Below are 17500 nucleotides of genomic sequence, written 5' to 3'. Positions count from 1 at the left end.
AGAACTAATACAACCCGTTTCCAATTTCCAAGGCACGCACCGTCTAGTAGTGGTGAGTGACAAGAAGAAAGGGCACCATATCACTGTGATTAGAAATGTGACTAGAAGGTAGGGGAGGGTGGCACAGAGGAACCCTAAGTCACCCGAGGGCTGGGAAATCCATTCTGAGTCCTAAAGGAAAAATTAGCCAAATTGAGCAGGATGGAGGCAGTAGGAGTTTCAGGCAGAGGGAATCACATATATACATGCTTGGAGGCAGAGTGGGCACAGCGTGCCTGGGGACAGGCAAGTGTGGCTAGAGTTTAGGAAGGGCAGGGAGGCAGTGGAGAGATCACACCCACTACTCTCCCAGGCATTGCTTCCTGAGATTCTTAGCTTTGTGTATTGTGAGGATGGCCACATTTGGTGCTCTGTCTACCCCAGTCCCCCTCTGGCCTCCTCTATCAGTTTCAGAGGGCAGTCCCATAGGATTGCAAGAAATCCAGGCTACCCATAGTGTTGTGGGTAACAGGGCCCACCTCTCTCCATCACTGTCAGAGCCAGTGGTGAAGAGAACACTGCCCCCCCAGCCCTCCCCTTTGTCTGTCGTGATACCCTGGGCTGTGATACCCCCACAGAAACATCTTCTAGATCTGCTCCAGCACAGCCCTCCCCAGCTTCCACGCCTCCTCCATGTCTGATGAGTTTCCAGGCCCTGCCCTTTCACCTCTTCATCACCTCCTCCTTGTCAGCCAGACAGATATTTACGTAACTCTGACCCCCATTATGCCAGCCTCTCCCTACTAGCCCTGTCTCTTACCTCTCTGCCTCTAGCGGCTTCCCCTAGACCCCGCATGCCCATTCCTCTGCCTCCAGAGTAGCCTCTCTGAAGCTCTGATATCCTCATGCCATCCACCTGCATAAAATCCTTTAAGGACACCTTGTTCCAGGCCAGGGGGTCAAGTCTAAACTCCCTGGCCAGGTATTCGGGTTCTTTATCATCTGGCACATGCTATTTCTCCAAGTTTGCCTGGCTCTTACCTCCTCACGTGTCCTATCCATGAAGACCAGAGCCCCAGATGTTCCCAACACATCCCACTTCTACTCACCTTTGCCACCTTGTAACTGTTGGACCTTTGCCTGTGGTGGATTTCCCTGCCTTGTCACCTCAGAAGACTCTTGCTCATCCTTCAAAACCCGGTTGGGTGCATCCATCAGACCTTGTCAGGATTGCTATTTTACCAGTCATCACAGTTCATTGCATGTCTGTCTGTCTCCCTTCACTAGACTGCGAGCCGCTGGGAGGCACAAGCCTTTTCACAGTCTTCACTGCTTTCTCAGTGTCTAAAACAGTGCCTGACACACAGAAGGTACTCACTCAATCAGCATTCTATGGACTGAATGCTGAACAAAATATCAAATGAATGAATGAACAAAATATCTCTATGGATGTCTGGGTTTAAATTAGGCCTGTAACGCTTCCTGGGTCCTCTGAGACTGTGTGTCCAGCCTGGCCGCTTATCCTCCATGGGAGAAGCTCTGCAGACATTGGACAAAGTCTCACATGACGTCAAGTGGGGAAAACAATCCGGGTGCTTGGCATTTAGGGCTGGTTTCCAAGCGTTTATCTTCACAGGGAGATCCTGTCTCTAATGCTGGCTGGCAGATCACTGTCCTGAGGGTGGGATGGGCCACCCAGAGGTTACCCAGCTGCTTGGATTATGGTAGTCAGGTGAACTCTGGAATCAGAGCCAATGATCTCGGGGAGAAGGTGGAGGTGGATGAAGACTCATTCTGAGGTGCTCGCAGCTGATTTCTGAGGTTAACTCAGTGCTGCTCTGCATTGACATTACCGCAGCACACGCTGGGAAGTCTCCACTCTCTACTCCTGGCACAAAGTGCCCTGCCTTCCCTTTTGGCCCACAGAGAAGGGACCACATGTCCAAGAGGCAACAAAATGAGATGCTAGAGCACAGCTGCCAGGCTGCCCACCCCCACCTCTGTCTAGGAGATGACCTTGGCAAGTTCCAATCTGATCATTTCTGCCTCTTTAATTGGGGTGTTTAGACCATTTACATTTAATGTGATAATTGATATGGTTGGGTTTAAATCCACCATGTTGCTATTTATTTTCTGTTTCTCTCATTTGTTATTTGTTCCTTTTTTGTTCTGGTTCCTTTTTAAATTAATACTTTTTATGATTCCATTTCATCTGCTTTGTTGGCTTATTAGCTATAATTGTTGAATTATTTTAGCAGTTGTTTAGAGTTTATAATACACATCTTTAACTTATCACAATCTGCTTTCAAGTGATATTATACCACTTCACATATAGAATCAGAACCTTGCAACTTTATACTCCCATTTCCCCCCTGTTGACCTTTGTGTTGTTATTGTTATACATAGTATGCTTCACATATTATAAACTCAACAGTACACTGTTGTTATTTTTGCTTTAAATAGTCAAATTTATTTTTAGAGTGATTTTAAAGTAAGAGAAAAGAGGAGTTTTATTTGCCCATAGTTGTCATTTCCAGTGCTCTTCATTCCTTTGTGTAGATTCCGACTCCCATCAGGTATTTTTTTTTTTTTTTTTTTTTTTTTTTTTTTTTTTTTTTTTTTTTTGCGTGAAGGACTTATCAACACTTTTTTTGTATACAGGTATGCTGGTGATTAATACTTTTTTTTTTTTTTTTTTTTTTTTTAAGACAGGGTCTCACTCTGTTACTCAGGCTGGAGTACAGTGGTGTGGTCTTGGCTCACTGCAGCCTCGATCTCCCCAGGCTCAGGTGATTCTCCCCATCTCAGCCTCTTGAGTAGCTGGGACTACAGGCTGTCACTATGCCTGGCTAATTTGTGTGTGTGTGTGTGTGTGTGGTTTTTTTTTTTTTTTTTTTTTTTTTTTTTTTTTTTTTTTTTTGGTAGAGATGGGGTTTTGCCATGTTGCCCAGCCTTTCATTTTTTAAAAAACATGTTTGCTGGATGTAGAATTCTAGGTCAACTTTCTTTTTCTCTGAGCATTTTAAAGATGCTACTCTATTTTCTTCTTACTCACATTGTTTGTTTCGAGAAATCTGATGCCAGCCTTATGTTTGTTCATGTATATATATAACCTGGGTTGTTTGTTTATTTTCTGGCCACTTTTAAGATTTTTTGTTTATGTCTAGTTTTGAGTTATTTGATTATAAATGGCCCTTGGTGTCATTTGTTTAATGTTCTGAGATTCTCAAGTATAATCTTGTAAGGCAAAGTGGTATAATATCAGTTGGAAGTGGAAGGTAGACTGTGATAAATTAACGTGCTTGGGGTTCATTGGGTTTCTTGTGTCTGTGAGTTTTGTTTACACCAAATTTGGTAATTTTTCAACCATTACTTCTCCTTCAAGCTCTCTTTTATATATATATATATATATATATATATATGTATATATATATAAAAAAATATATACAAACATATATATACATATGTATATATTTATCTGCTTATAAATGTATCTGTCTGCTTATATACATCTATGTATGAGTGTGTGTGTTGTGTGTTGTGTGTTGTGTGTATATATATATTATACCAGAAGTTGTGCCACATTTCGCTGATGCTCTGCTCATTTTCTTTCAGTCTTTTTTTTTCTCTATGGTTCATTTTGGATAGTTTCTCTTGCTATATATTTAAGTTACTAATCTTTTTTATTCGAGTCTTTTTGCTGTCTTCCATGTCACAATTTAGTATACTCAGTCCTTCCTCTAGTTTCCTGAACCTATGAAATATAGCTATAATCATGGTTTTAATGTCTTTATTTATCAGTTCTATCATTTGTGTCATTTCTGGGTCAGTTTCCAATGATTGAATTTTCTCCTCATTAATGGATTGAATTTCCTTGCTTCTTTGCATGCCTGGCGATTTTTTAATGGATACCAGACACTGAATTTACATCATCGTGTGCTAGGTTTTTTTGTGTGTGTTTCTATAAATATGTTTGATCTTTTTTCTGGGACACAGTTAAGTTCCTTGGAATTAGTTTAATCTTTGCTTTTAAACATTTTTAGATGGGACCATATCAATGCTTAGTTCAGAGCAAATTTTGTCCAACGACTAAGGCAAAAACCTTGTGAATCCTCTGCCTAAAGCCCTGTGAGGTTTTCCACTCTAGCTCCTAAGAACAGAAACTATTCCCAGTCCTGTATGGGTACCTGGGGTCGTTCCCTCTAATCTTTTCAGGTGGTTCTTTGCTGGCCTCAGGTAGGTTTCACACATGCATGTGTTCATTATACTCAGAAGACAGGAGGAGCTCTCTGCTGATCTCCAGAGCTCACCTGTGCTCTTGTACCGACTCCTCCTCACAAGCTCTCTTCTCAGTGATACTCTGCCCTGTGAACTCCAGACACCTTGGCCTCTGGATTAATGTGTTTGCATTGCTACAACAAAAATACCCAAGCCTGGGTAATTTATAAAGAACAGATATTTATTTCTCATGGTTCTAGAGGCTGGGAAGTTCAAGATCAAGATGCCAGTGTTGGTGTCTAGCGAGAGCTGTTCTCTTCTTCCAAAATGATGCCTTGAATGCCGCGTCCTCCAGAGGGGAGAAATGCTGTGTCTTCATATGGCAGAAGGCAGAAGGGCAAAAGGATAGACTCCCTTTATAACAACATTAATCCATTCATGAGGGCAGAGTCCTCATGACCCAAACACGTTCCAAAAGGCCCCATCTCCCAATACTATTGCATTAGGGGTTAAGTTTCAACATTAATTAATTTATTTTTTTTGGAGATAGGGTTTTGCTCTGTTAACCAGGCTGGAGTGTAGTGGTGTAATCATGGCTCGTTGCAGCCTTAACCTCCTAGACTTCCTTTCCTAAAACCTCAGCCTCCTGAGTAGCTGGGACTATAGGTGTGCAACACCATGCCTGGCTAATTAAAAAAAAATTATTTTGTAGAGATGGGGTCTCATTTATCTTGAACTCCTGGCCTCAAGCAGTCCTCCTGCCTTGGCCTCCCAAAGTGTTGGGATTAAGGGCGTGAGCCACTGCATCCAGCCTCAACATAAATTTTTACAGGGGACAAAAACATTCTAGCCGTAGCAGCCACCCAGCTCCATCTCTTCAACTCAGGAAGACCTCTGGGCTCTACCTGGACTCCCTGTCCTGTGCCATGGCCTGAAAACTCTCTCCAGATAGTAGTAAGCAGAGGCAATTGCTAGGCTTTCTTTGGTTTTGTCTCTCTCAGGGATCACAGTTGTGTGTTGCCTGATGTCCAACGTCTTGAAAACTGTTGATTCATATATTTTCCCCAGATTTTTTTGTTTCAGCTAAGAAGATAAACCCATTCTCTGTTTTTCCACCTTGATCAGAAGAAGTCAGTGAATGAGCCCAGATCTCTTCTCAAGGAACCAATATATTTCCAGGTGTTTCAGTTGGGGGGCAACCAGGATGGAGAACTATTGGTCTAAGCCATCCTAATTCCTCTATTAATTTTTTTTCAAAAACACTGGATGCACCAAACAAGACCTTCTATATGCCATATTTGGCCCTTGGGCTGCAGTTGTGAGATTCCTGGAAACAGGAAACCTTACCTGTTTCCAGGTATTTTTTGCCTGTTATTTTAACTAGTTTAAGCCTAAAAATAGATAGTCTTTGCATTTTACTGCCCAAAGCTAGGAGTTGAGAGAAACAGAATTTGAACTCAGGTCCTCTCTGACTTCAAAGATACCATCATTTCTTTCATGAGATTCCTACTCCATTGTTCTCATTTACACTGTTACATTTCACATTATTTTGTGTGTATTCCTCCACCCCACCACCCTGCACTTTGAGACTTCCTTGTCTTTGCATCCTCTAAGTTTAGCAGAGGGCCTGACCTGTGGAAGATGTTGAGGGAATTTTTGTGGAACAAATAACTTTTCTCCTTCTATTTGCCCTCTTAATGTTTCATGCCTCCTCTGGTCCACACACGTCTATTAAATGGGAGGTATGTTACCAGCAGCACAGGTGGGATTTAAATGAAGCACCTGTTACCTGTGAGATGATGCCCCTGCTCCTACAAGACAGACGCCAAGACACAGAGTTCATTCATTAGAGGAGAAAAGAGCTGGTTAACATTCTGTAAACACAAGCTTTGAGGGATTTTTAAAAATATTTAAAGTCCTGAAATATTGGAGCTGGGACATCCAACTTCAGTAGTCATCAAAGAAATTCAAATTAACAAACAAAATATTGGCATAATTTTAAAAAACCAATAACATGGGATATTAATAACAAGGTAAGAAAAAGATGACCTCATACGCTGCTGGTAGCATTATAAATCAGTATAATTTTTCTGGAAGGCCATTTAGCAAAACATATCAAAAGTTTTAAATATGCTCATGTAATTTTCCTCAGCAATTTCACATTTAGCACATTATATCCTAAGGAAATAAGCAGACAGGTGCACTGTGATTTATCCGTGAGAATGCTCATTGCAGCACTGTTTAGTTGAAGACTGTGGACTAGATAAATACATCACTATGAAGGATAAGCCCACAGCCTTTGAAAGCAAATACGTTGAAGAATAATGACTTGAAAAATGTTTTTGAACAATTGTTAAGAAATCTTGATTACACAATTATATGCATATTCATCATAATTAATACTTCCTTTGTGCTTTACTAATTTAATTAACTCATATAATCCTTATAATAATAATAATCTTATAAGGCAGGTACTGACTGTCCTTGTGGACTTAGAAGTTGTGTCACGGAGAGGCAGCCTGACTTTCCTGTGAGCTGGTAGTGGGTGGCAGAGCTGGATTCCAACTACTGGTGCTTAGGAAATCTCAGAACACTGAGGCCAGGGCTTCCCAAGGTGTGGTCCGTGGACCAGCATCCCCACATCACCTGGAACTTGTTAGAAGTGCCAAATCCCAGGCCTGGTCCCAAACCTTCTGATCAAAAGCTCTGGGGGTAGGGCCCAGCAATCTATGTTTGAGCAACCCTTCCAGGTGAATGCATGCTCAGTTTTGAGAGCCACTGTGCAATTGTAAGCGCCAAAGGGAACCTTCTCCTCTGTCCTCTGAAGGTTTGCTGAAAACGAACTATAATAGACATATTAGTAGAAGAAAAAGGTATAAGAAATTGTATTTAACGAGGCCGGGCATGGTAGCTCATGCTTGTAATTCCAGCACTTTGGGAGGCCAAGGTGGGAGGATCACTTGAAGCCAAAAGTTTGAGACTACCCTGGGTAACAAAACAAGATTCTGTCTCTACAAAATTTTTTTTAAAAAATTAGCCAGGCATGGTGATGTGCATCTGTAGTCCCAGCTACTTGGTAATCAGAGGCAGGAGGATCACTTCAACCCAGGAGTTTGGGGCTGCAGTGAGCTATGACTGTGCCACTGCACTCCAGCCCAGGCAACAGAAGAACACCTTGTCTCTCAAAAACAATAATAATAATAAAATAAACTATTTAATGTGAGTAACACAGGGGAATTGCAGGAGAATGATTACCCAATAACCCAATGAGGTCCAGCTACTTATATACCCTTTTTCATCAGGGAAGGGGAAATGGGAGGCATAGGAGTAACTGATTTTTTAGGGGAAATGCAACGAGCCTAAAGAACAACTGCCTGAGGCAAAATTCTTCTGAGCTCTGGGGGAGGCGGTGGGAAGGTGATGGGCAGAACTTCACTGTAACAAAGATTGTCTTACTATGCAGATAAAGCTTCCCAGGTAATCTCTAGGAGCTGCTCTCAGAAAAAATAGATGAAAGTCTGTCTGAACGTGGTGACTACATCTAGCCTCCTTTCCAGTGGTTAATCTTTCCTGGATATTTGATGAGATTCCTAGGGAGGGGGAGTTTTAAGAAATTGCATTTCTCCTGGAAAGAAGCTTTCTTAGGCAGATAAGAAAATTCCAGAGAGAGCCCCTCCTGGTGCTGTGGGAAAGTGAGAGGATCAGAGAGACAGGGAGGTAGGGGAAGGTCAGAGAGAGACCTTGAAACCACTTCTTCAGTTCAGCACGTCAAAGTGCCAGATTCTGGGGTATTGTTTTCTGAGCCTGAACACAACCCTATTGCATCTTTTCTTGAAATTTTGAAAAAAAAGTATATGTATGTACAAAAAAGTCTGATGGATTGGTTATTAAAATATTAACAGTGTCACTTCTGGATGGTGGGGTTCTGGGTGAGAGATATATATACACATATAGTTTTATATATATATTGTTTTATAATTCCAAAAGGTACCAAGGTGACCAAGGTAAAAGAAAAAAAATATATTTTCTTTAAAAAAAAAAAAAAAAGAAGAAGGAGGGGTCAGGCAAGGAGGCTCACGCTGTTATCCCAGCACTTTTTGGGAGGCCGAGGTGGATGAATCACTTGAGGTCAGGAGTTCAAGACCAGCCTGGCTAACATGGTGAAACCCTGTCTCTATTAAAAATATAAAATTTAGCGAGGTGTGGTGGCACAGGCTTGTAATCCCAGCTTCTTGGGAGGCTGAGGTGGGAGGAGAGCTTGAACTGGGGATGCGGAGATTACAGGGAACTGAGATCCCACCACTGTACTCCAGCCTGGGAGACACAGTGAGGCTCCATCTCAAAACAAAAAAAAAGGAACTCTGCTTCAAAACTCAGTGAAATGGTATGTATTTTGGGTAGAAGGGAAGTAGAGAAGAAAATGATTCCCTAAATCATATAGCAACTCCAGCAGTGCTTCTCCAGTGTGGATGAATCACCGGGGGTCTTGTGAAAATGCAGACGCAGTGGGACTTGCGGCTAAGATGCTGCATTCCCAGCCAGCTCCCAGAGGATGCTGACGATGCTGGCCTGGGCTCCACACTTTAAGAAACAAGAGACCAGCGAGATGGAGGCTCTTAAGTTCCAGAATGTAAGCTTCATGAGGGGCCCGGTCCCATGATGTATTTCCAGTGCTGAGAACAGAGCAAAGAATAGTTATCTAATAAATAGATGGAGGTGCTGCAAGCCTCCTCATTCCTGGAGACCCAGAAATGGGGGCTCTGGTCGTGGTTCTGCATCTGCTGCCAGCAATATCTTTGGCAAGCTGTGGCCTCCCTGTGATGACAACTGTCATTGGGCAGGGTGACAGCTCTGGGCCCTTCTTTTCTATGACCCAATATGCAAGACCGGTTCAACCTGGGCCAGAGCTAGCTACCCGACATGTGAGCCTTGCACCAAACAAAAAGTACCAGACCTGGTAACACAGGTGTTCTGAGAAACCCAAAGAAAGGAACTAGAGATGAAGAAATATCTAAGTTGAGGTTTCCGTAGAAACATTAACTCATCTGCATAGGCTGCGTGTTGCATTTGGATTACAGGTTAGGCTCGTAAGCCTGAAATAAATTATATACTCTTCATATTATTCAACACTGTACTGTATAATAATTTAAATTATACAGTTATAGGCCTCAGTCCAAGTTATAACAAATTATACCACAGTGTATAATTACCCTGCACTGCACCATATAATAATAAATTAGACACCTACAAACCTAAGTTGTGATTCCCGAAAGAGATAGGAGAATGAATGAGGGCTATTGATCCATTCCTCTGATCAGTCAGACAAGCCTGGAGCCTGAGAATGAAGAGTTTGATTCCTTATTCCTTCCTTCCTCCATCCCTCCTTTCCTTCCTTCCTACCCTTCCTCCCTCTTTTCCTTCCTTCCTTCCCTTCTTCCCCTCTTTTTCCTCCTTCCATCCCTCCCTCCCTTCTTTCCTTCCTTTCCCCTTTCTTCTGTCTTCCTTCCTTCCCTTCTTCCTTCCTCCCCTTCTACTTCTCTTCTTCCTTCCTCCCTCCCTCCCTTCTTCCTTCCCTCCCTCCCTTCTTCCTTCCCTCCCTTCCTTCTTCCTTCCCTCCCTTTCTTCCTTCCTTCCCTCCCTCTCTTTTTCTTCCTTCCTTCCTTCTTTCCTTCCCTTCCTTCCTTCCTTCCTTCTTTCCTTCCTTCCCTCCCTCCCCTCTTCTTCCTTCTTCTCTCTCTCTCCCTCCCTCCCTTCTTCTTTTCCTTCTTTCCTTCCTTCCCCTCTTCTTCCTTCCTCCCTCCCTCCCTCTCTCTCCCTCCCTTCCTTCTTCTTTTCCTTCCTTCCTTCCTTCCTTCCTTCCTTCCTTCCTTCTTTCCTTCTTTCCTTCCTTCCTTCCTTCCTTCCTTCCTTCCTTCCTTCTTTCCTTCCTTCCCTCCCTCCCCTCTTCTTCCTTCTTCTCTCTCTCTCCCTCCCTCCCTTCTTCTTTTCCTTCTTTCCTTCCTTCCCCTCTTCTTCCTTCCTCCCTCCCTCCCTCTCTCTCCCTCCCTTCCTTCTTCTTTTCCTTCCTTCCTTCCTTCCTTCCTTCCTTCCTTCTTTCCTTCTTTCCTTCTTTCCTTCCTTCCTTCCTTCCTTCCTTCCTTCCTTCCTTCTTTCCTTCCTTCCCTCCCTCCCCTCTTCTTCCTTCTTCTCTCTCTCTCCCTCCCTCCCTTCTTCTTTTCCTTCTTTCCTTCCTTCCCCTCTTCTTCCTTCCTCCCTCCCTCCCTCTCTCTCCCTCCCTTCCTTCTTCTTTTCCTTCCTTCCTTCCTTCCTTCCTTCCTTCCTTCCTTCCTTCCTTCCTTCTTTCCTTCTTTCCTTCTTTCCTTCTTTCCTTCTTTCCTTCCTTCCTTCCTTCCTTCCTTCCTTCCTTCCTTCCTTCCTTCCTTCCTTCCTTCCTTCTTTCCTCCCTCCCTCCCTCTCTCTCCCTTAATTGAGTGCCTCCCTGGTTTTTGGTATAGACTTGATCATGGGAGCCTGAGCTGACTGGAAGGAATCCCCATCCTTGTGGGTTCCCAGACTGTGGGGTGAAGAGCATGTAAACTGAAAATGAAACACAGTGTAACAACAGCTGCTGTGGAAAGAGTAAATTAATCACAGCGGCCTTGGTATCAGGTATCTACCAGGTAGCAGGCATCAGCACAGGTGTTAACTCCTCATGCCCTGGGGGTGGGTGTCATCGTCTCCATTTGACAGGTGAAGTGAGCAGAGCTCACACAAAGTGTGACTCGCCAAAGGTCACACAACTATTAGAGAAATGGTGGATGGGAATTTTCACCCAGGACTGTCCATCTGATGGTTAGATTTATCTGAGGGTGCTACTCAGTCGAGTCAGCTTGGAAAACAAAAATCAAGTGTAATGAAAAGTACCCCCGGCAAATCCTCAGAGACACTAGGTTGGGCACTGATATTTTGTCTCCTAGTGAGTCCAGCACAGTTAGGGTTCCCTGCAGCCCTGGAGCTTCCACAGAGGGTACTGGCTGGGGTAATATTAGATCATAATATAATCTAATGCCAGTGTGTATTAGGAGCTACTGTGAGCACTTCACAGGTGTTAAGCTCATTTTATCCTCTCAACAACCTTGTGAGGTTGGAACTTTTCTTATGCCCACTTTACGGATGAGGAGCCCCAGGCACAGAGGAGTTAGCAACCTGTTCAGGGTTATATAGCCAGGAAGCAGCAGAGCTGGAGTCTGAATTTAAGCTAGTCTGGTCTACCAAATCCCTCATTCTTTCCCACTATACTGCTAGTTTTTTGTTGTTGTTGTTGTTTGTTTGTTTGTTTGTTTTCCAGCTCATCTTAAAAGACTTGTCCTTAGGTAGCTGTAGGATGAGGGGTCTATGGAGACTGAGGCTTAGAGAGCAGATTCTGCCTCTATCTCATAACCATTTAGGGTGTGTGCCCATTGGGTCACATGGTTCTTACCTAATTTCTTTCTCTCTTCTTGTTTTTCTGTATTTTTTCTTTTCTTTTGTCTGAAGAACATGTTACACTTGCATAAGGTGTAATTTTATTGTAATCGAACTGTCAAAGAGGCCCAAAGAGACAGGAAAGTGAGAGCAACTGCCTCTCTTCCTGCAGTGTTCAGGGAAGGCTTCTGGGAGGAGGGGGCATTAAAGGCATAAAGGGTGGATAGGAGTTTAAACCGCACACGAGGGAGGGAGAGGCTCTCCAGGCAAGAAGAGTGAAGGTATAGGTGAGAAGAGATTGTTTTGAGGGGGACTCTGAAGTCCTTCCAGGTGGCTGTGTGAGCTGGGCAGGAGGCGAGGTGGGGTGGCAGACAGGACCTTTCAATGCCTCGCTAGGGAAGCTGGACTTTATGTTAAAAGCAGTGACCGTCAATGTGTGGACAGTGGGCTCCTTGGGGATTTCCAAGCTCCACATTATAACCCAAGACAGGGAAACTGAGGCCCTGTAAGGTTTGTCAGCCTGTCCCATCCCACGCAGTTCCCCAAGACTCTTCCACGCTGACCAAGCACTTACCTAAATACCCTTATTCTCATGTCTGGCTGATGGAAGCAGCTCAGTCTGGCAGGTCTCTCCGGAAGGGAATCTATTGGGGGACAGAGAAAATACAGGATATCTATGCCCAGTTCCATTTGAACTTCAGACAAACAGCAAGTGATTTTTATATCTCAAATATTGCATGATATATGCTAAAAGGTCATTATTTTTATGAAATTCAAATGTGATTGGGGGTCCTATAGTTTTATTTGTTAAATCTATCTAGTCTAGATGGAGGGGAACGGGTCACTTCCCAAATAGAATTGAAACCCCTGTGCCTTAGTCAGCATCCCATCAGAGAATTAGAGATGCTGAGCCTCTAGGAGTCATCTAGAACAAGGGATTCTACCTCTAGTGTGGACTTGGAAGGCCCACGGATCAGCTGGACCAGCAGTCGGAAGGAAGAGCTGCCACAGATAAGAGTAAGGACAAACAAGAACATGTGTCTGTCTGCCACCCCCACCCAGGTCACTGCCGCAGTGACCTGCAGAAGAACCCACCACCTTCCCTCCGAGAGGCTTTGTAACCATGGTTACAAAGGAAGGGCCCTGGGGAATATGAAATCTGCACCTCAGTTCTGCCCTGGTCTGTAACTTTGGGTAAGTTACTAATAGTAGTCAACTTCTCCATGCCTTGGTGTCCTCACACATTAAATGTATACAAAAATTCACACCTCCCTTAGAGAGTTGTGGAGAAGATCCAATGGGAATGAGCCCAGGCTGGCAGCTGACATTTCCTAAGCAGTCAATTAATAATAGTTACTAGCAGTGTCAAAGAGTTGCTATCCATTTATTTTGCTATAAAAAAAAAAAGTCACTTGTTTTAAAAGAAAAGATAGGCCGTGTACAATGGCTCACGCCTGTAACCCCAGCACTCAGGGGAGCCAAGGTGGGTGGACCACTTGAGGTCAGGAGTTCGAGACCAGCCTGGCCAACATGGCAAAACCCCGTCTCTACTAAAAATACAAAAATTAGCCAGGTGTGCTGGTGTGCACCTGTAATCCCAGCTACTTGGGAGGCTGAGGTGGGAGAATCGCTTGAACTGGGGAGGCAGAGGTTGCTGTGAGCCGAGATCATGACACTGCACTCCAGCCTGGGTGACAGAGTGAGACTCTGTCTCAAAAAAACAAAAACAAAAGACAAGATATTAAGAAGCAGTATGTTTCAAAATCCTCTCTTGATTAAGTAACTCACCAGGTAAGTCTTGGAAAGATAACATAAACCACCTTCAAAAGCACCTCCAAATGCCAAAGTGAAAATCAGATACCGCGCACAAGCTAGTTACGAGTCTTTGAAATCTTAGCGACTCTTCCCCGAAATAAATGGAACGAATAAGCGCTAAGTGATGGGAAAATAACAAAATTCCGCTTCAGCACTGTTGCAGATGCAGTGACTGCTGATTAAAAGAAAATACTTCCTTTAAAAAGGCCACTTATGAAAAGGAAACTCTGGTAGCAAAAGCTGGCATGGAACAGGGGTCAGGCAGCAGGTGGTGGCCACAACCAGGGGGCATTGATCAGATGTGAGATGGGGAAGGCCAGTGGGGCTCCAGAGGGGCTGAAGGGCAGGGGACCCAGAGGACAGTGGCTCCCTTCCTTCCCACCGCTCAGAGAGTGATGGGGAGAAGGGTTTCCTGTAACCTCAGGGCTTGTTTTCACCGCTTGTTTTCATGGCCTTCTCAATGCCCTGGCTTGTTTTCAGGGCTGAACGGGGGGGGGGGGGGGGGGGGGGGGGGGGGGGGGGAGGCCAATTCCTTGTGTTTGGAAGAATAGGGGTAAATTGGCCCTCTTCAGGGTGTTGGAAGCCTCTCTCTGCCTCCTGCTGGAAAAAGAGGCCCCTGGGCAGTCTTTTTAGTCACTTAGCCTGGTTCTGAGGTTTTCTTCTTAACTTATAATTCCAGATTGCAGCAAGAAATACAAATGCATTGGAGACCGGGTCTGTGCCAGAGGTGGAGGGGTTGGGCAGAGTGTTCCCAGGAGCACAGCGTTGGGCAGAGTGTTCCCAGGAGCACAGCAGGAGGAGAAAGTTCCAGGGTAGAAACTGGAACTCCTGCATGCTGGACACAAGTGGAATGGAGGCAATGTGGCCATCTGGATGTGATAAAAACAAAACAAAACAAAGCAAAAAAAATTCACGCCTTTGATCCAAGCATCTCACATCTGGGGATATCTATGCAATAATGTTTAAGACAAAATTGTTGCAAGTAGGGAAAAAATAGAAACAGTCCAGCTCTCCATCAATAGGGGATTCGTTAATTAAATTATTATGGTGACGTCTGTCAGTGGCAACTTGTTTCTTCTTTTCCTTCAACTCTGTCTTCCCCATCAGCTGGTCCTGTGGGCTCTGCCACCGAGGCAAGTTCCGGGCTGGAGGCTGCATCCCTAGTCCCTGCCACCATTGCCCCTTGCCCGTGCCTCTGAATCCTGTAGCCTGACAAATTTCCTGGCTCCTCCACTGGTGCCTCTCCAATCCATTCCTACCCAGCTGCAGGACCCCCGGGTTCAGGCACTTCACATGTCTCTCAGGATAAAATCCACAGGCACTGTCTCATTGGGCCCTGGCCTGACTCTCCAACCTGGTTTCAAAAATGCTCATTCTCTACTTCCAGTTGAATCACACTTGAGCTTAGTCCAGCCTCCTAGCCTTTGCCCTGGCTGCTTCCTCTGCCTGGACTGCTCCATGCTCCTTCCTTCTCTTCCTTCCGGTGGCAGTAAAATGACATATCCCTGGGGACTTCACACACTGTCTGTAAATTGTTTTCCCTCTCCCAACCAGTGTCTCTCTAACACTTTGTCCATCTTTTCTTTTTTCTTTTTTTTTTTTTTTTGAGACAGAGTCTCACTCTGTCACCCAGGCTGGAGTGCGGTGGTGAGATCTCGGCTCACTGCAAACTGCCTCCCAGTTTTAAACAATCCTTGTGCCTCAGCCTCCAGAGTAGCTGGGATTACAGGCATGCACCACCACATCCAGCTTTTTTTTTTTTTTTTTGTATTTTTAGTAGAGACGGATTTTCTCTACTAAAACCCTAGGCTGGTCTTGAATGCCTGGCCTCAAATGATCTGCCTGCCTCGGCCTCCCAAAGTGCTCGGATTGCAGGCATGAGCCACAGTGCCTGGCCCCATCTTATTTTCTTCATAGCACTCAGTGTTAGGTGAAATGCTCTCAAGTATTTATTCATGCATTTGTCAATTATCCCTCCCACGAGAACTCAGAGCAAGGACTGAGTGTGTTGTGTGCCCTTGCCTGGTGTACAGGAGCTGCCCGCTCTACACATGTTTGGTGAATGAGTGAATGAATGAATGAATATAAGAATGTTATGAAGCTGCTTGAAAGAATGAGGTAGACCTGTATGTCTTACTTGGAAAGGTGCCTTAAATGTATGGATGTAAATTCACTTATGAAAAGCCAGAAATTAATCAAGTCTATGGAATTAGAATAGTGATGAGTTTTTGAGGGCTCACTATCATCTGGGCACAGTTTTAACCACTTTTACATTTATTGTCTTGTCTCATTTGGTCTTCACAGCAACCTTCTGGGATAGGTACAGTTTTTGGCACCGTTCTACAGAGGAGGACGCTGACACAGAGAGGTTAAGAAACTTGCTTAAGGTCACACAGCCAGGAAATGGAGGAGCCAGGAAATGAATTTATAGGCTCTGACTTCCGAAAGACCATTCACTAAGTGGTGTAGAGTGTTTATTTCAGGGGATGGAAAGGGGCCAAGGTGAGATTCTGGAGGCCGTGGGATATTAGGGGAGAGATCCAGACGCCAATTCTATTCCTGCAGTACTGTGTGATCTTGGGCAAGTCATCTACTTCTTTGTGCTCACCTGGGAAACGGAGGCGATGGTGCAGGGCTACCGAGAGAAGTAAATTGGATAACATACCCACAGTGCCCAGCTCGGGGCCCTCCATCTGCCAACGATGGGAATGTTTGGTGGAGCAGGTCTGCCCTTCAAGGTCTGAAAGCCCCGTCCCGGTTCCTTGAGCCAGGGCCACAGAGAGGTGGGGAGAGGGCCGCAGGGCCTGGTTGCTTGGCTGGAGGCAGAGTCCTCCCTCAGGGCCTCGGCTCTCCCAGCTGTCGCACGCCCTGCTGCCTCCCCTGCTCTGGACCGCGACTGTATGGGATGCACTGCCGCACCAGGGGAAGGCGCAGGGATCATTTTTGGAAGAGCTCAGCTCCAGGCGCAAGGTGCCAAGAGCAGGGCGGATGACTTCAAAGGACCTTTGCAGCCTGTCCTGAAAGATGAGCCCTTGCAACTCGCGCTGCCCCCGCACAACACACAGCTTGAAAGGGAAATCGAGCTCGGAGCAGGTGGCTCAGGAATTTGGTGCACGCTGGGGAGGCAGCTCATTTGGGCACAAATACGTGAGGAGGGCGTGGCTTCCTCACACTCCCGGTTAGTATCGCGCATTTCGGTCAGGGGTAAACTCGCTTTCTGAGCTTTCATCGCTGGCCGCATTTCGCATTTATTTTTCTGATTATTTCATGATCCCTTTCCTCCCCGACAAGGGCCTGGGATTTGTAAGTTCCTCTCTGTGTCTACAGTTCGACCTGCAGTAGAGGCTGAGTAAATATTTCCCCAGTGAATGAATGCATTTTCCTCTTCCACCAGTTACGTCACGTTGGAAGGCACCTGGATTTAATTCTGCCTCTAGTAATAACCAATTGGGAATCTTGGACTTCGCTGTTCAGCTATAGGCTCAAAATCTGCCTCCATTTGAACCCAGGCCCTGCCTCTTACTAACTGCGTCACTTTAGAAAGTTGCTAAACTTCTCTGTGTTTCAATGTCCTCATCCGGGCAATGGGGCACTCAGTGCCTATGTCACAGATTGGAGTGAGGGATAAAGGGCTTAACACATAGGAAGCACAACTAGGACTGCACATAGTAAGGTTTAGATAAATATTAACACGTATTATTTTATTATTATTTATTTTAAAATCAACTTTATTAAAGTATTAACTTACAAACAATAAAATGCACTCGTTTGTAAGTATACAGTTTGATGAGTTTTGACTGATATATACACCCATGTAAGCACCACCTCAATCAAGATAAGCATTTCCAGTTCCCCAAAAGTTCCATTTGTCGATTTTAGTCAATTGCTTCCCTTTCACCAGCACCTGAGAGATGAGTTTTGCCGGTTCTCGAACTTTCCATGAGGCTGGAAATGGTGGTTCACGCCTCTAATCCCAGCACTTTGGGAGACGGAGGCAGGAGGATCACTTGAGCCCAGGAATTTAAGACCAGACTGGGCAACACAG

General features: G+C 44.9%; 1 long non-coding RNA gene across 1 annotated transcript in view; it reads right to left on the bottom strand.

The window, feature by feature from the left end:
- The window catches only part of LOC119622617 (uncharacterized), a 60995-nt gene extending 44432 nt beyond the window's left edge, over positions 1–16563 (bottom strand). The window contains exons 1-2 of the long non-coding RNA XR_012091449.1: positions 16121–16563; positions 12215–12284 (exon numbers count right to left, since the gene is read on the bottom strand). This is a non-coding gene — a long non-coding RNA (uncharacterized lncRNA). The remainder of the gene's footprint in view (positions 1–12214; positions 12285–16120) is intronic.
- Positions 16564–17500: the final 937 nt, after the last annotated feature.

This window comes from Chlorocebus sabaeus, chromosome 2, assembly GCF_047675955.1.
Source record: "Chlorocebus sabaeus isolate Y175 chromosome 2, mChlSab1.0.hap1, whole genome shotgun sequence".
Classification (NCBI taxonomy): Eukaryota; Metazoa; Chordata; class Mammalia; order Primates; family Cercopithecidae; genus Chlorocebus; species Chlorocebus sabaeus.
Note: the sequence above shows the minus strand (reverse complement) of the source record. Positions and strands in the feature narration are given on the sequence as shown.